Genomic DNA, 17183 nt, shown 5'->3' on the forward strand with positions numbered 1-17183 from the left:
GTCCAGCCATGCCAGCAACTTCCCGGTCTTATCGCCGACTTCGTATATCCGACCCTGCTGTTCTTTAGCTAAAACAAGAGCAGCGTTTGTGGCAAGGTCGCGGTATTCCGACTGTTTGAGGGAGAGGTCGTGCAGGAGAGCGGGATCGGGCTCAGCCTCCAACTGGGAGTCAAGCTCCACGATCTCCTCCTCGATGCGTATTAAATCAGCATCTCTGACTCTACGGGCCTCCGCTATAAGAGCGAAAGCCTCACCCCTCAAAACTGTCTTAAACGCCTCCCATAAAGTCGCGGCCGACGCAACCGATCAGGCATTCTTGAATTGAATATCCGAATCTCCCCTTGATTCTTACCCCCACATATTTTAAAATCTGATCTGGCTGTCATTACTTCAACAGTAAGCACTTTATTCAATCAATCATTTGAGATTGGACTGTTCCATTAAGCTAAATAAAGGCCCGGGTGTTACCTCTTCTAAAAGAAACTATTGCAGACCATTCAACCTTAAGCAATTTAGACCAATTGTTCTTCTTCCTGCTCTTTCCAAAATGCTTGATAGGATAATCAATATAAAAATGACACAATATTTAGAAGAGAATCAACTTCATCATAAGTATCAATCAGGTTTCTGGCAAGGCTTTAGTACGAAAACAGCTCTACTGAAAGAGGCCAAGTTTTTAAGGTCAAATCTAGATCAGGGTTCCGGTTCTGTTTGTGCTTTTGGACATGTCTGCGGCATTCGTCATCGCGACCCACATTCTACTCATGAAGGGCGTGGACGAGGTTGAGATCCTGGGTATAGCCAAACATTGGCTGCACTCCTCTTTGCCAGACAGGTCAAAGGCAGTATGGATTCCTTCATTTGTTTCTGTCTGTAATTGTCTAAGAAATTGTATCCTGCATGGGTCTGCCTAAAGCCAAACTCTACTTAATATACATATATATATGTCCCTAGCAAAATAGATGGAAACCTGGCGCCTTCAAATAGTGTTGTATGCAGAAGACAACACTCCACTGATGCTTGCACGCCACTACGCGCATACCATTACCCCGCATGCCATTACAATGCATACCTTTACCCCGACTTGCTGCTGTGGGTGCGCTGGAAGTTGGAATAGTATAATTTACTATTTCAACTCCAGTGTGTGCAACAGTAGGGAAGATGTTGGAGTTAAATCCAACACCTTCTGCCCTCTGCAGCAAGCTTTTCGCGATGTAACGACATGCAGGGTAATGGCATGTGGTGTAACTCATGCGTTGTAAGGATTGTTTCCTGCCTAAAGGCAGTGGCAGGATGGGTACATCATAGTTGCCTAAAATAAACCTCAAAGAAGTAGGAAATGCATTTTTTTGCCACAATCATCCGAAATACGTAGCTGGTCTCTGAAGGGCTTCAGAGAACTGACCTCCCCATCCTCGACTGTGTAGAATATGGAGATCAAATTTGACCAAGAGCTTTAGCGTCAGCCGCGGTCGGTAGGGGAGTACCTGCCGGGGCGGTGACGTAAGGAGGGGGAGGGGCAGGTTGGGGGGTTGTAATCTATGGATAATGGAGGTTTACAGGTAAGTAAACATTTAAATAAATCAAACGAATTTCGTTGCGCGCACTGCATTGCATGTGGGGATGCAGTGCACACAACGAAATTCGTTTGCTTTATTAAAATGTTTACTTACCTGTAAACCTCCATTATCCATAGATTACAACCCCCCAACCTGCCCCTCCCCCTCCCTACGTCACCGCCCCGGCAGGTACTCCCCTACCGACCGCGGCTGTTTAGCGTAAACCCCAGTTTCAAGCTATCACTGCATCCTGGTTCACCCTAAATCATGAATAAAAATCCTTAAATAATTTTCAGCACACACTCGCAAAATAATAGTTCACTCTTTCAATACCACAAGATTTAGCTATGGAAATGCTCTGTATCTAGGAGAATCAGTAGTCCTTTTTGGCAAGCTGCAGGTTGTCCAGGATTCAGCCCCAATGCCGATTCTCAATCCACCTAGATGGTAGTCCATCTCTACTTTAGTGACACAGTTTAACTGGTTGCCAATGGACAGAAGGATTCAATTCAAGGCCTTGATGATTGCATACAGAGCAATACATGACAATGGGGTCCTGGGGGGGGTGGCCGACCAAAGGGAGGCCTGCCCCGCCCGGGGGAATTTGGGGGCCGGGGAAAGGGGGGGGGGGGTGGGGCTGGCGCCGCCCGGGGACGGGTTTGGGTGTTTTGGTAGCTTTTGGGCTGGGGGGTGGGGCTTTGTTGGGCTTCTTTTGGGCTGGGCTTTGGTAGCCGGCCGGGCACGCGGCAGAGACACCATTTTAAGTGTGGTGTCTCGGCCGCCGGGCGGGGGTTGGCGGATGGACATTTTTTCCCCTCCCTCCCTCCCTGGGTCATGTTACAGTGGGGGGGGGGGGGCAGGGGCAGGTATTCCCCTTTTCGGGTGAGTTTCTTTTTTGGGGGAGTTTGGGGGTGTCAGGGGATTTTGGGCGATGTTTTGTTGGAGGCTGGTGCAAAGGGGGTTTTAGGATTGGGTGGGGGGTTTCGCATGTCACTGGAGCAGGTGTGGGGTGCATTCTGCATGTAGGGGCGGTTCTTCCTAATATAGGGGGGAAGAGTAGGAGAACTGTTTGGATTATCGGGGGTAGGCCAAGCACAATAAAGTATTTAGCCAGGTGGAGAGGCAAATTGACGTTATTCTAATTGTTACTGTTTGTGGATTGTGGGAATCAGTTAGGGGAGGGGGTGGGGGTGAGTCAGGAAATTACATATTTATGAGGTTTAGATTGTGCGGCGCAGGCCAAGGATGTTATTGTGTAGGATGCACCTGCTTTCAATAAAGCGGCCTTTATCACACCTACATTGAGTCTCGGGTCGGTGCTTTTCTCCCCCCCCCCTCCCTTTCCCCAATTGGCCCCAATGACCCAGCACACCTAAAAGACAGATTTTTGAAATTTGCTCCTAATAGCATTCGTAGAGTAAGCAGGGGTGGATGGTCATTCTCCTAGATGGCAGCGGAGTTCTGGAATAAGTTACCAGCCAATCCTAGGAAGTCCACCTCCGAAGAAAGCTTTAAAAAGGGCTTGAAAAACTACCTTTCCTAGAAAAGCTCTGGTGATGACTCACTTATAGCAATGCTGGGATGTTTCTGTGGAAGCAGGTGTGCACGTTGTACTTCATTCATTCAGTCCTTCTCTCTATAGAGTCTTTGTAGAGCTGATCTCCTTTTAGTCCCTAAACAATCCAATTCCTTTTCACCCCAAATGGGTGGGGTACATATACCCTGCCTTCTAAATGCAGATGATTTAATTCTCTTAGATTAAACCGCAGTGGATGTGCAAAGGAAATGTGATGCCCTGGCTCAATATTGTGAGGCGAAACTCTTTAAGCAAACATATGAGAAAACAAAAGAGATGAGATTTTCTAAAAGCTACCAAATTATAAATAGTCCTTGTCTAATGAAAGAGTTGAGGAAGCTAAAACTTACATTGGACGGAACATTTCCAGTCATTAAAAGCAAGAAGTACCTCTGTGTCTGCGATGGCACTAATAATGGTTAACCAGAGCTATTAGGGGTATTTCCTGTCTCCCATTATTGCAGCATTTTTCTTCAAAATTCTACCAACTGTGCTTCATTGGATCACAAGTTTTATATCTGAATATGAAAGCACCTGAGCAACAACTTGAGAGTACCAAGTTACAAATAATATTACATCTACTAAAGTTGTTATAAGCCAATCTATTCGGCACAAATGTACTCTTACTTCATGGTTTGGGCGTGCAGATATACGAATGCTTTGTTTTTTTAACAATTTGTCAGTGGAACAAAATATTAAAAAAGTGTATTATGTGTGCTGGAAAGAAGCATAGAGGTGTGAGAGATAATAAGCCCATTCCCTAAACAAACAAATACATCTGTGCAAAAATAAACCTGGATTGTAATGCAATTCATAATGCATTTTTGCTCCCTACTGAAATCGTTCTTTAAAAAATTAGTTGCTGGTATGTATGTATGTGTGTATTGCGATTTATATAGCGCACGTATCACCCGAAGGCATCAAGGCGCTTGCCTTGGGAACCCGTCCTGGTATTCCCCTGTGAGATAATGGGGTTAGGGTATCCACAAGGTGAAAGCCAGGCATCCCGCCGCGAGGGGCCGTAGTGGAGATTAAGCAAGCTATTGCCCAGAGTCGCAGAGCGTGAACCCGTGAGTCGAGTAGGCACCGGAACGAGAATTATCGAGTCCGTGGAATTTTTGAGCCCAAGACCCGCCGAGGCGGGGAATTGAACCTTGGTCCTGGACCGATCTCAGCTTCCGGGTCTGCCGCCTCTAACCCCTGAGCCACACTTTTCCACTTTTTATCACGATATTAAGTACCTAGCAAAGAAGCCATCGATTTTTGGTAACTCTAGGATCTATGAGAAGTGTTTCCCCATAGACTTACATTTTATAGAGCCTAATTGACGTAAGGAATGCAAATGAATGATGGGAAATGCCCTTGCTCAATGAAATTCCAAATGCACATTAATGAGGTAATCTGTGCTGTATTTCAAAGCTAATTCTAAAACGTATTTCATATATATGTATTTATTGCATTTGTTTAACATATTTGGCCCAATAAACATTTTTCTCCTCTCACTCTCTGAAAAAGCAGTCAGTGCGGTTGGGTCCCTCCAGGATGGAGTGCCCCGGTGCCACTGCACCAGCTGTACTACTGAGAGCTAGGCCCCAGCAGGGGTGTGTGAAATGTGTTCTACTACTGCCCATGCGTTCTCAGTGACCTACAAGGGTGCTATGGAACCTAATGCACAACAAGAGATCCGTCTCTCTCGCTATTGGGTGAACAGTAAAAGCCTGCCGTAACGTTGGTGAAGTTGTCCTCTCGCACTCCTGTGCCGCTGCACCTGTCATAGCCACGCCTCTCTGGCAGTACCGGTTTCAGTAATATGCTCTGAACCCGCAGACAGTGCCGCGCAAAGAGACAACTCCCAACCACCGCAATGTGACTAACCTCGGTAAAATGCCATCTTTGCCCCGGAGGTGCATTGCTCGTGACTTATGTCTAGTAATTACAGAGTCCGCGTCTGTTCACATTCCAAGCTGCATTTTAATATTCGTGTTTAGAACAAACCGGAGTGTTTGACGCGTACACCCACCCACCCGCTTTTCGGTGGAGTGGGATTTTATGCGGCACATCTACCCTGCACAGAGGAAATCCTGTTTGTCCGCTGCTACATCAAAAGAAACTTGGTGGCCGAAATGTCACAATTTCAGTATACCGACCCTTTGAACTTTTTCATGTATTTTGATGAGTTATGAAGCGCCGGCTCTCAACAAAATACATCAGAACATTCCAAAGAGAGGATAGATGGGGCAAAAACTTCATAAAAGCAAGACTGCGAATCGATGTGCGCATGGGTTACATAAAGGCGATTCAGAGGTTAATACGAGGGCGAGGAGGGCACAGTGTGGGTGGCAGTCTATGAAAGGGTCTGGTGTGGAGCTAGGGCATCTGGTTTCTGAGTGGTCAGTGAGCTGTCAGATGGACTGGGAACACATTGAGCCCGATTCTAGAAGATATATTTAAAAGTTATACATTTGCTCATTGCTAGTACCCGTAAACTTTGATTCACCAAAATGCCAGTGGTAGCGGAAGTGACATCACATGCTATTTAACCTATTCTTTCACTCAAACATGCATGCTTACTAAGCTGACCAGGCTTCCCGGATTTGTCTGGACAGGTTTTTGATCATCTGCCCTGACAGATTTCACTAAAATTCATCAGTTGTCCCTAGGTTTTAGAGAGGGTCGACTGAACAAGCTTTTATTTGTTCCAGTGTAGGAATAAGTACAAGCCTTTACAGCAATTAATTTAATTATCACCTATCACTGTCTGTGGAAAATTGGTATTTCATGTATTCGCCTTGGGGCCTCGAAGCCTATGTTATCCATGTTGGTGAGATTCCTTTAAGTCATTCTGGCTTCTCGGTTCGTGTGAAATTGTAGTCCTACTTGTATTTTTGTGGAATGCCCCGGTTTTTAGTTTGAAAAATGCAGTCATAATTAATATTATTATTATTATTAATGTTATTAATCAGGTTAATGCTTACACATACACACAATCCCACATACACACACTCACTGTCAATTAGACACCTTTTCTTTGGCAAGCACGCATACAACATACATATACAGCGTTTTTTACATACCTCAGGTGCCAGGGAGGGTCATATTCCAGCTAACTGTAAATTATTTTATATTACACTAACAGTGAAAAATAAAATATGATTAACTATCAGTGTAATAAAAATTGATAGAAAACAAGGAAAGTGGAATCCCAACCGATGTCCATAAGGACAAGCTATAATCAACAAATGGGAGAGAGAGAGAGCAAGGGGGTGGATTCCTTCTCCCAGGTAATATAAATAAACAACAAGAATCCACCTAACTGGACATTGTGTTCCCTACAATGGTGGGGAGCACAGAATGTGGGGAGCACAACGTGTTTGTAAAATACCCCTCACACACCAAAACGACCCTTGGTGTCATGCTTCATCATTGGGGTCTTCGCACCCCTCTACAAGATGCGGCATGCTACGACCTACGGCTACGCGGGAGCACTCTCTCGTGTAGACTATGTGTGGTGTGTGTGAGGGTTCAGTGTGAGTATGTGGTGAGGTAATATGAGTGAGTGAGTGATTTAAAAAGGTACCTGGCTCGTGGGGTGAATCACAACTATTTTAATGAACCCCCGGGCTGGTACTGTGAAAAAGGGTGCAGGTTGAGGTGGTTATGTGATATTAAGCACATCGCCTCTCGGGTGCGTTGACATGTTTCGGGGTAAGACCCCTTCTTCAGAACAGGGTGCACCACACCTCACCTTACTCACGTTTTTCTAAATAAAAATGATTTTTACACAAAAGTGAAAGTGTAGTGCTGTAATATGCCTACACAGTTCATCAAGTACTCTGCTAATATGCAATAAACTTGGTGCTCAATAGTACAATGCCTCATGAGCCTCTGAACGTTGGAGGAGAGTTTGGGTCCACTGGCCCGGGTTACTGCACTGGTAACGTCCTTCTGCCCCCGAACGCTAGTCCGCTGTGAATGAGGACAAGCTGCCACTGTGTTCCTCTGAGGCTAGGTCACAAAGGCAGCGCAGATCCCCGTTGTCCAATGTTTTTGTGAAAAAGCTTTATAAGCATTGCTTTGAAGTGGAACACTCACATTAAAAAAAAAAATTGCTTACCCCATGTCATGTGCTCTACACTTCCTACAAACGGTACTCTTCTCTCCTTGCCTGTCCGATCCCCTAGCCTTCTTCTTTTCGTGGAGCCGCCCCTCACCCTATATCTCTCTCGCGCCATGTGCCTGAGCAGTACAGGGTTTTTTATATAGAAAACAGCCGTTCCAGTGGAATAGTACATTAAAATTCATTAATAACTATACAACATAATAGCGATATCAGTAAGGGTTCAAGAGGGATGTAAAAGAGGGAGGGCTCGTGACACTAATGCTTGTACAACAATTAAGTTTGTATTGTTCAAAGAAATATATAACATATATAATGTACACAATAAAACTCTGTTAGTGCGAAGTGTCCCAAGTGCATTTGTAATAACCAAAAGCGAAAGTAGAGTGACAATTGGTGAAGGTATTTACAAGGTTTCAAACAATTATTCTCCAGGAAAGTGACCGTTTTAAAATGATATCATACAGAATATTACAGCAAACATATGCAATCATAAGTGCTGTGTGAATAGTTCACTTCCATTAATCGTCAACGGCGTTTAGACCCGACTGGAATGTGGGGTCTCGTCAGGACCTACGATGTAGGGGACATCTGAATTTTGAAATGCTCATTCACGTGAGGGGTGAGGTGTGCCAACCGTGTGTGCCAACAGAGGGTAAAAAAATATTACTCACAGTAAAACCAGCCGGGTTCACTGATGGTGGTGAAAGAGCACCGAGCTCGGAGGTTAGAGTTCCACTAGATGCGTACTGAACACGAGAAACCCACGTTGGGGAGGTGATTTTAAAGTGGTGTCAAGGAAAATGCCTAGGGCACTTGCTACGATCGCATGTGTCAGTCTGACTGGATCTGACTGTTCGTTGCAGGAGCAGTACAGGGAGCATAACAGGTTCATAAAGTGCGCTTCAAAGCTGCAGGATGTCCCACCCATGGGGCACCTAGCTGCTGGAAATCAGCTCAGGTGAATTAGGGCAAGTAAGGAAACGTTGCCCGACTTTGGCCTAGTGAAGTTTCGAACTTCACTGGTGAAGTTCTACTTCACCCGGCCCTGAAGTAGGATTCTTGTAACAATTTCAATAGATGTATGTTTTTAAGATGGTCTTTAAAGACACACACAGAAATCTAAAAAAAATCGCATACACTTGTGTATTCACCTAACCCCAAACCAATGAATTTCCCACTAGCGGAAAATATGCTAGTTTACAGTAATTCAAAAGATAATGCACCTTAGCTTTTTAAAACTAGGCGCGGTCACGCATCGGACGCATGCTGCTGGCATGCCGAAGGCACACCTAAGGCAAGCCCGTCTGTGCCTGTCCGCGACCCGACCGCAGCCAGCGCCAGGAACCCTGGATCTAGGAGCCGCCACCACTACAACTCTGCCACCCTTCACCCCCATGCACTCAACCACGGAGGCAACAACTACTGCCATATACCTGCATCGATCACCACCCATGGCCACTGCAGACAATCCTTCTCTGTTGACAACGCCCCGGTGACCGCCCCTACCGCGCTGGACGCCTGCACTCCTGGAAAGCCGACATGCACCCTCCTCAACGTGCGCTCCTTGCACAGGCACGTCATAAAGATTTGGGACCTGCTCGACACGCTCTCATCCGAGGTCGCTTTCCTGACCAAAACCTGAACCAACAACACCTCAGCCCAACATCGCCACCGCCCTGTCTGACGGATGCAAGATCCAGAGAAAGGACCGCCCTCATCGCCGGCATGAGTGATGTCACTGACCATGTCATGAGTCATGTAATATGTGACGTCATCAGCAGTGCATTGCAGGCGCGCAAGTTATAGTGAGTCCAACTAACTATAACGTGGGAATTTTAATGGTTTTATGTCAGTAAAATTTCCAGCTAACTATAACTGGTGTCAAACCTATGGTTTTTTCAGTGAATTTAATAGTTTTTTTAAATGCTAATTCCTAACTATAATTGTGTGAAACCTATGGTTTTTTCTGTGAATTTCATAGGTTTTGTAAATGCTAATTCCTAACTATATATAGTGCCTCAAACCTATGTTTTTTTCAGTGAATTTCAAAGTTTTTTTAATAGCAAATTTCTATTGCTATTAAATATAATATTTTTTATAATGAATCCAATATTGTATATTTATGTAATACTATTATTTTATGTATATTCTTCATTTTTTATTTATTTTTGCCCTGGAGCGCTCCCGGTGCGCGTACCGGTGTGCGCACCGGAAAGCGCAGTCTTGCGGCGCGCCCCGGTTCCCGTACCGGTGAGCGTCCCGTTTGCGCTATTGCCGCGAACGAAAACATCATCGTGACGTATCGCGTAGCCGCCTCCGTGTGATACACACGGCGTAAGCGCACCCGGAAGCACCCGAGCGCATACGATATAAGCGCGAAATATAGTTAGTACAAATAACTATATAGGAGCAATTCCAATGGTTTTGTATGAGTGAAATGTCCAGCTAACTATAACACCCCTAAAACGTATAGTTTTTTGAGTGAATTTTAAAGGTTTTTAAAATGCTAATTCCTAACTATATAAGGCCTGAAACCTATGGTTTTTTCAGTGAATTTCAAAGGTTTTTTAAATGCTAATTCCTAACTATATAAGGCCTGAAACCTATGTTTTTTTCAGTGTATTTGCAAGGTTTTTTAAATGCTAATTCCTAACTATATAAGGCCTGAAACCTATGTTTTTTTCAGTGAATTTCAAAGGTTTTTTAATGCTAATTCCTAACTATATAAGACCTGAAAGCCCACCAGGAATCTCCAGTATGCGCCAGAGGACTGCATTGCAGAGAGGTGTAATGAAGCCATGCCCCTTTTTACACCTCTCTGCAACGCAGCCTCCGTGCATGTTTGAAGAGGGGGAACTAATTCCCCTTGCATACTGGGGGCCCCTGGGTTCCAACTAGCCCACCTGGAACCTTCAGTATGCGCCAGGGGGCTGCATTGCACAGAGGTGTAATGAGGCTATGCCCCTTTTTACACCTCCCTGCAACGCAGGCCACTGGCGCGTTTGCAGAGGGGGAACTAATTCCCCTTGCATACTGGGGATCCCTGGGTCATATCTGCCCAAACACCGATATTCCGAACGATTGAAAATGACTTTTCTTGAGAAACATTTGGATTTGGATTATCATGTCCTATACTTTGGAATTTTTGAAAGACTGACTTTGAGGATGCTATAAATTACTCAAGTCTGCCCGAATTGTGTGGGTGAAATTTATACCTAGTCACTTTGAATAAGAATGTACTTACGTCTCGTCTAACATTTGGAAGAAATATCTAGTTATATGACAACAGGATACCGACATAGCTTGAAGAAAATAAGAACGCCCTGAAGAAGTTCTGTTGTACAGAACGAAAGTTTCGGCTGGCTGTGGTACATAAACTTAAGGAAAATAAAAGCTTTTGAATATACACCAAGATTCAGCGCTTCAATAAGGACTCTAAGTGATATGATTTGATTGGACTTATTGTGCAAGTGGTGCTGTGCCAAACTTTGGAATATTCTCCACTACTTTCTACTACTTACTCTCTCCTACTCCACTACTCTCAAATACTCACTCTCTACTACTCATTCTCTACTACTCTACTACTCTCTACTACTCTCTCTCTACTGCTCACTCCCTACTACTCACTATCTACTACTCTCTACTACTCACTCTCTACTACTCTCTTTCTACTACTCACTCTCTACTACTCTCTCTCTACTACTCACTCTCTACTATTCACTCTACTAATCACTCTCTACTACTCTATACTACTCTCTCTCTACTACTCTCTCTACTAGTCTCTACTACTCACTCTACTACTCACTCTCTACTACTCTCTACTATTGTCTCTCTCTGCTACTCACTCTCTACTACTCTCTACTACTCACTCTCTACTACTCTCTACTACTCACTCTTTACTACTCTCTACTACTCACTCTCTACTGCTATCTACTACTCACTCTACTACTTACTCTCTACTACTCTCTACTACTCACTCTCTACTACTCACTCTCTACTACTCTCTACTACTCACTCTACTATTCACTCTACTACTCTCTACTGCTCACTCTCTGCTACTCTCTCTACTGCTCTCTACTACTCTCTACTACTCACTCTCTACTCTCTATTACTCACTCTCTACTCTCTACCTCTCTACCTCTCTCTACTTCTCTCTCTACTAGTCTCGACCTCTCTACCGCTACCTCTCTACCTCTACTTCTCTACCTCTACACCTCTACCTATCTTTACACGCACACATATACACATATATATATGCATATATATGCATATGCATTTATATATATGTATGTGTATGTATATATATATATATATATATTCACTGAAAAAACCATAGGTTATAGACCATATAGAGTTAGGAATTAGCATTTACAAAACCTTGAAAATTCAATGAAAAAACCATAGGTTATAGACCATATATAGTTAGGGATTAGCATTTACAAAACCTTATTTTACTCACACAAAACCATTGAAATTCGCATATATAGTTAGTTGCACTAACTATATATCGCGCACCCGCAATCCACTGCTGATGATGTCACATATTACATCATTCAATCAATCAATCAATCATCGTATTTATCAAGCGCACTACTTACCCAGAGAGTCTCAAGGCGCTGGGGGGGGGGGGGGGGGGGGGATCTGCTACTGCTCGAACAACCAGGTCTTGAGTTGCTTCCTGAAGGCGAGGTGGTCCTGGGTCAGGCGGAGGTGGGTGGGGAGGGAGTTCCATGTCTTGGCGACGAGGTAGGAGAAGGACCGTCCCCCTGTGGTGGCTCTGTGGATGTGGGGGACGGCGGCGAGGGTGTGGCTGGACGAACGAAGCTGGCGTTTGGGAGCGTAGAAGTTGAGGCGGCTGTTGAGGTATCCTGGGCCTTGGCTGTGTAGGGCTTTGTGTGCGTGGGTGAGGAGACGAAAGGTGATTCTCTTGTTGACCGGGAGCCAATGCAGATCTCTCAGGTGTCCGGAGATGTGGCTGCGACGGGGGATGTCCAGGATGAGTCGTGCTGAGGCGTTCTGGATCTGCTGGAGTCTCTTCTGGAGTTTGGCGGTGGTTCCGGCGTAGAGGGTGTTGCCGTAGTCCAGACGGCTGGTGACGAGGGCCTGGGTGACTGTCTTCCTGGTCTCGGTGGGGATCCACCGGAAGATCTTACGTAGCATGCGCAGGATATTGAAGCACGACGAGGAGACGGCGTTGACTTGTCTGGTCATGGAGAGGGAGGAGTCCAGGATGAAGCCCAGGTTGCGTGCGTGGTCTGTTGGTTTGGGTGCGCTGCCTAGGGCGGGGGGCCACCAGGAGTCGTTCCAGGCGGAGGGTGAGGATCCCAGGATGAGGACTTCCGTCTTGTCCGAGTTCAGTTTCAGGCGGCTGTTCATCATCCATTCGGCTACCTCTTTCATCCCTTCATGAAGGTTGGCTCTGGCGGTGGCGGGGTCGTTGGTAAGGGAGAGGATCAGCTGGGTGTCATCGGCGTAGGAGATGATGTTGAGGTTGTGCTGGCGTGCGATGTCTGTGAGGGGGCTCATGTAGATGTTGAAGAGGGTTGGACTGAGCGAGGAGCCTTGAGGGACGCCGCAGATGACTTCGGTGGCTTCAGATCTGAACGGGGGGAGGCGGACTTTCTGTGTTCTTCCGGCGAGGAAGGAGATGATCCACTCCAGTGCCTTCTCCTGGACTCCGACGTTGCTGAGGCGTTGTACTAAGGTACGATGGCAGACAGTGTCGAAGGCCGCGGAGAGGTCGAGGAGGATGAGGGCCGCTGTTTCTCTGTTGTCGAGCAGCGTTCGGATGTCATCGGTGACTGCGATCAGGGCGGTCTCTGTGCTGTGGTTGGCCCGGAAGCCAGACTGCGAGGGGTCGAGGGATCCGTTTGTCTCGAGGAAGGCGGTCAGCTGCTTGTTGATGGTCTTCTCGATGACTTTTGCAGGAAACGGGAGCAGCGAGATGGGGCGGTAGTTCTTGAGGTCGGTGGGGTCAGCTGATGGCTTCTTGAGTAGAGCGCTGAGTTCGGCGTGCTTCCAGCTCTCCGGGAAGGTAGCGGTGTCGAAGGAGGTGTTGATGATGTCCCGCAGGTGGGGTGCGATGATAGCGTCGGCCTTGTTGAAGACGTGGTGGGGGCAGGGGTCGGTCGGAGATCCGGAGTGGATGGAGTTCATCGTGCGGACGGTGTCTCCGGTGCTGATCGGAGTCCAGGCGCGGAGGGTGGAGGTGGGGGGCGGTGGTTCGGTCGTGGTGCTCATCGGTTGGGTGCTGAAGCTGTTGTGTATGTCCGCGATCTTGTTGTGGAAGTAGGAGGCGAGGGAGTTGCAGAGGTCTTGCGAAGGGGTGATGTCGTTGATTCGGGCGTTGGGGTTGGAGAGCTCTTTGACGATGTTGAAGAGTTCTTTGCTGTTGTGTGCGTTGTTGTCCAGTCGGTCCTTGAATGCCGTTTTCTTGGTGGCGCGGATGAGTTGGTGGTGTTTCCGGGTGGCGAGCTTGAGGGCAGTCATGTTGTCCGGTGTTGGGTCTCTGCGCCAGGTTCTCTCGAGGGCTCGGCAGTTCTTCTTGGAGCTCTTGAGTTCGTCGGTGAACCATGGGGCTTTCTTGCTGCCGGGTCTGCTGGGCGGGGTCCTCGGGGGGGGCGAGTTCATCTGCGCAGTCGTTGATCCACTTTGTGAGGTTGGCGGCCGCCTGGCTGGGGTTCGTTGTGATGGTGGGAGGGTTCGTGCTCAGGGAGGATGCGAGCTGGTCGGCTGTGATCTTGTTCCAGTTCCTGCGTGCAGCCTGATGCTGGTGGTGGTGGATCGTGGTCCTTGAGAAGCTGAAGTGGACGCAGCTGTGGTCCGTCCAGTGGAGCCCGGTGGCGTGGCTGAAGGCGATGTCCTTGCTGGATGAGAAGACGGGGTCGAGTGTGTGTCCGGCGTAGTGGGTGGGGGTGGTCACCAGTTGCTTGAGTCCCAGGTTGGCGAGGTTGTCCAGCAGGGTGGTGGTGTTGCGGTCGTTGTTGTTCTCCAGGTGGAAGTTGAGGTCCCCGAGGAGGATGTAGTCAGCGGAGCAGAGGGCGTGTGGGCTGATGAAGTCGGAGATGTCTTCGCTGAATTGTGTGCGTTGTCCAGGGGGTCTGTAGATGAGGGTGCCTCTGAGGGTGGTCTTGGGGTTGATGTGGACCTGGAAGTGCAGGTGCTCGGCGGGTGCGAGGGTGTCATTGGTGTTGGTTGTGATGCGGATGGTGTTCCTGTGGACAATGGCGATGCCTCCTCCGGTGTGGTTGATGCGGTCCCTTCGGATGATCTTGTAGCCGTCTGGGATGGCGATGGCGATGTCAGGAGCGGAGGAGGCGTTCATCCAGGTTTCAGTGAAGAAGGCGACGTCTGGGGCTGTGGTGTCGAGCAGGTTCCAGATCTCGATGGCGTGCCTGTGGACGGAGCGGGTGTTGAGCAGGATGCATCTCAGGTGGCTGCTGCTGTTGCTCGTCGGGGTCTTGGGCACTGCTGGAGTGGTGCAGGTCCGGATGCAGGTGAACTTGCAGGTGTTGCAGCAGAAGGGTCCGTGGGTGCGTCTTGGGGTGGCTCGGTAGCAGCCCGGGACTCATGACATGGTCAGTGACATCACTGATGACATCACTGATGATATCACTGATGACAACTCAAATTACATCACTGATGACAACATCCAGTGACTGTATGTTTCTGTAAAGTTAAAATATGTCTTACATATTGAAGAATGAGTGGATGTATAAGTGTCTGGATGAAGGATTTAGTAGGTGCATGACTGATTGTATGAGAGAGTAATTAAATGTGTCTCACTGAGTGCATGGGTTAGTGATTAAACTGTCTTAATTTATGCATCATTATGTCTGTTGTTCTGTAAACTGCTGCATGTGTTGATCCGTAGCTATATGAGTAACTATATGGGTAATTGATTGGTTGCCCAAGTATTTGTATGGGAGACTGAGTGTGTGTGTGTGGGTGGCTGGGAGGTGTGTGACTATTTGCATAGATGTGTGAACAGTTGATTCACTAGATGTATGGGTTCAAAACTGCATGTGGAAACAGCTGTATGGGTGGTTGACTGTGTGCATGAGTGTATTGGTGAGTGAATGGATATCTCAGTGCTACATGTCAAAGTAAGTACATATGTAAAACACAGTACATGTGAGAGTTGACATATATAAATTACTGTGTTTAAGAGCAAGTGAATTTGTGAGTGGCTGCATGGATCAAAACTTGTATCAGTGATTGTATAAGAGAGTAAATATGTGTTAGAATATGTTTCAATAAGTAAGGTGTGTATAACTGTATAGTTGAGGAAATGGAGGTGTGATTGATTCTTTGCATGACTGACTAGGTGTATGAGTAACTCCATGGATGAATGACAATCTGTGAGTGTCTGTTTACACTGAGTGTATCTAAGGTTATATCAGAGTCTGTAGAGGTTCATCGTATTAACACATGAATGATGTCATCAGTGATGTTGTCAGTGATGTCATTTGAGTTTCTCATCAGTGATGTCATCAGTGATGTCACTGACCACGTCATGAATGATGTAATATGTGACATCATCAGCAGTGGATTGCGGGTGCGCAATATATAGTTAGTGCAATTAACTATATATGCGAATTTCAATAGTTTTGTGTGAGTAAAATAAGGTTGTGTAAATGCTAATCCCTAACTATATATGGTCTATAACCTATGGTTTTTTCATTGAATTTTCAAGGTTTTGTAAATGCTAATTCCTAACTATATATGGTTTATAACCTATGTTTTTTTCCGTGAATTTCAATGGTTTTTTAATAGCAAATATCAAAAGCTGTAAAATGTATTATTCTTTTAAATAAAAAATATATTTTATATGTTTTTAATATAATTTTTTTATGCATCTGCTAAACCCTGACCTCTTAATAGTGCACTGTGGTGGAAATGATTTGGGCACTATGACTGGGGTTGGTCCTGAAATGCTTTTAAAGTACACCTTTCATCAATTGATGACACTTTTTCCCCAAACTTCCTTGGTATATTCCAATATATGCCAAAGACAGAAATGAAACTGGTCCAACCAATTTTGTCCACAATTTGAGAAATCACGAAAACATGTGAATAAATCTGTTTCTGCTTACATGAGAGACTATGGAATGGGTTCAATAATCAACAATAACTTGCGTTTCAACATGCAAGACATCTACAGACGAGATGTATGCACTTGTCAGATGAGGGGAATAGAATATTCCTCCTGAATTTAAGACTGTGCATTGTAACCTACTTGAAGGTACCTAAATCAGCCACAGAACCCAATAGCTCTTTTCAGAGCTACCCTACCTCTGATCATTCTAAACATTTATCTTTTTCTAAGTTTTTTCACTATTTTTTACCAAAGTACGCTCCCCGGTACGCTTACTGGTGCGCGTACCGAGCGCTCCCCCCGTGAAATTGTTCATTTTTTTTCTTTTGCCTATATGAGCGTCCTAAGCCCCCCTCAGAAAACCTAGAGGGTCAGGAAGTGACTACCGTGCCCCCTTCTACCCATTCCGAACATTCTTTGGCCTCCATCTTGTGTCTCAATTCTACCGAAACACAAAATGGAGGACTCCCGTAACGCTGCCGGTACGCGTACCGGTGCGCGAACCGGTAAGCGCCCGATAAAAAAAGGTGGGAAAGTAATTTACAGAAAAACCACTTGAGACACTTTCATCAAATATAGAATAGGCCCTACTACATAGCAGTCCCTACCATTTACCCAAATTTGATGGAATTCCATTGAGACATTTATGCTGTAGGCCTGACTAAATATCCTGAGGTAAATTACATGACAAAAACACATATGAAGTGTTAGAATTGACAATCAATTAAAACGTTACTTTAATTTTCTACTATTATATCATGACATTTGATTGGTTATGTACCTGAATATATATAAAGAAAGAGAGAGAAACACATCCATTTTGACTACTAC

The sequence above is a fragment of the Lissotriton vulgaris genome, chromosome 2_1 (genome assembly GCF_964263255.1).
Source record: "Lissotriton vulgaris chromosome 2_1, aLisVul1.2, whole genome shotgun sequence".
Classification (NCBI taxonomy): domain Eukaryota; kingdom Metazoa; phylum Chordata; class Amphibia; order Caudata; family Salamandridae; genus Lissotriton; species Lissotriton vulgaris.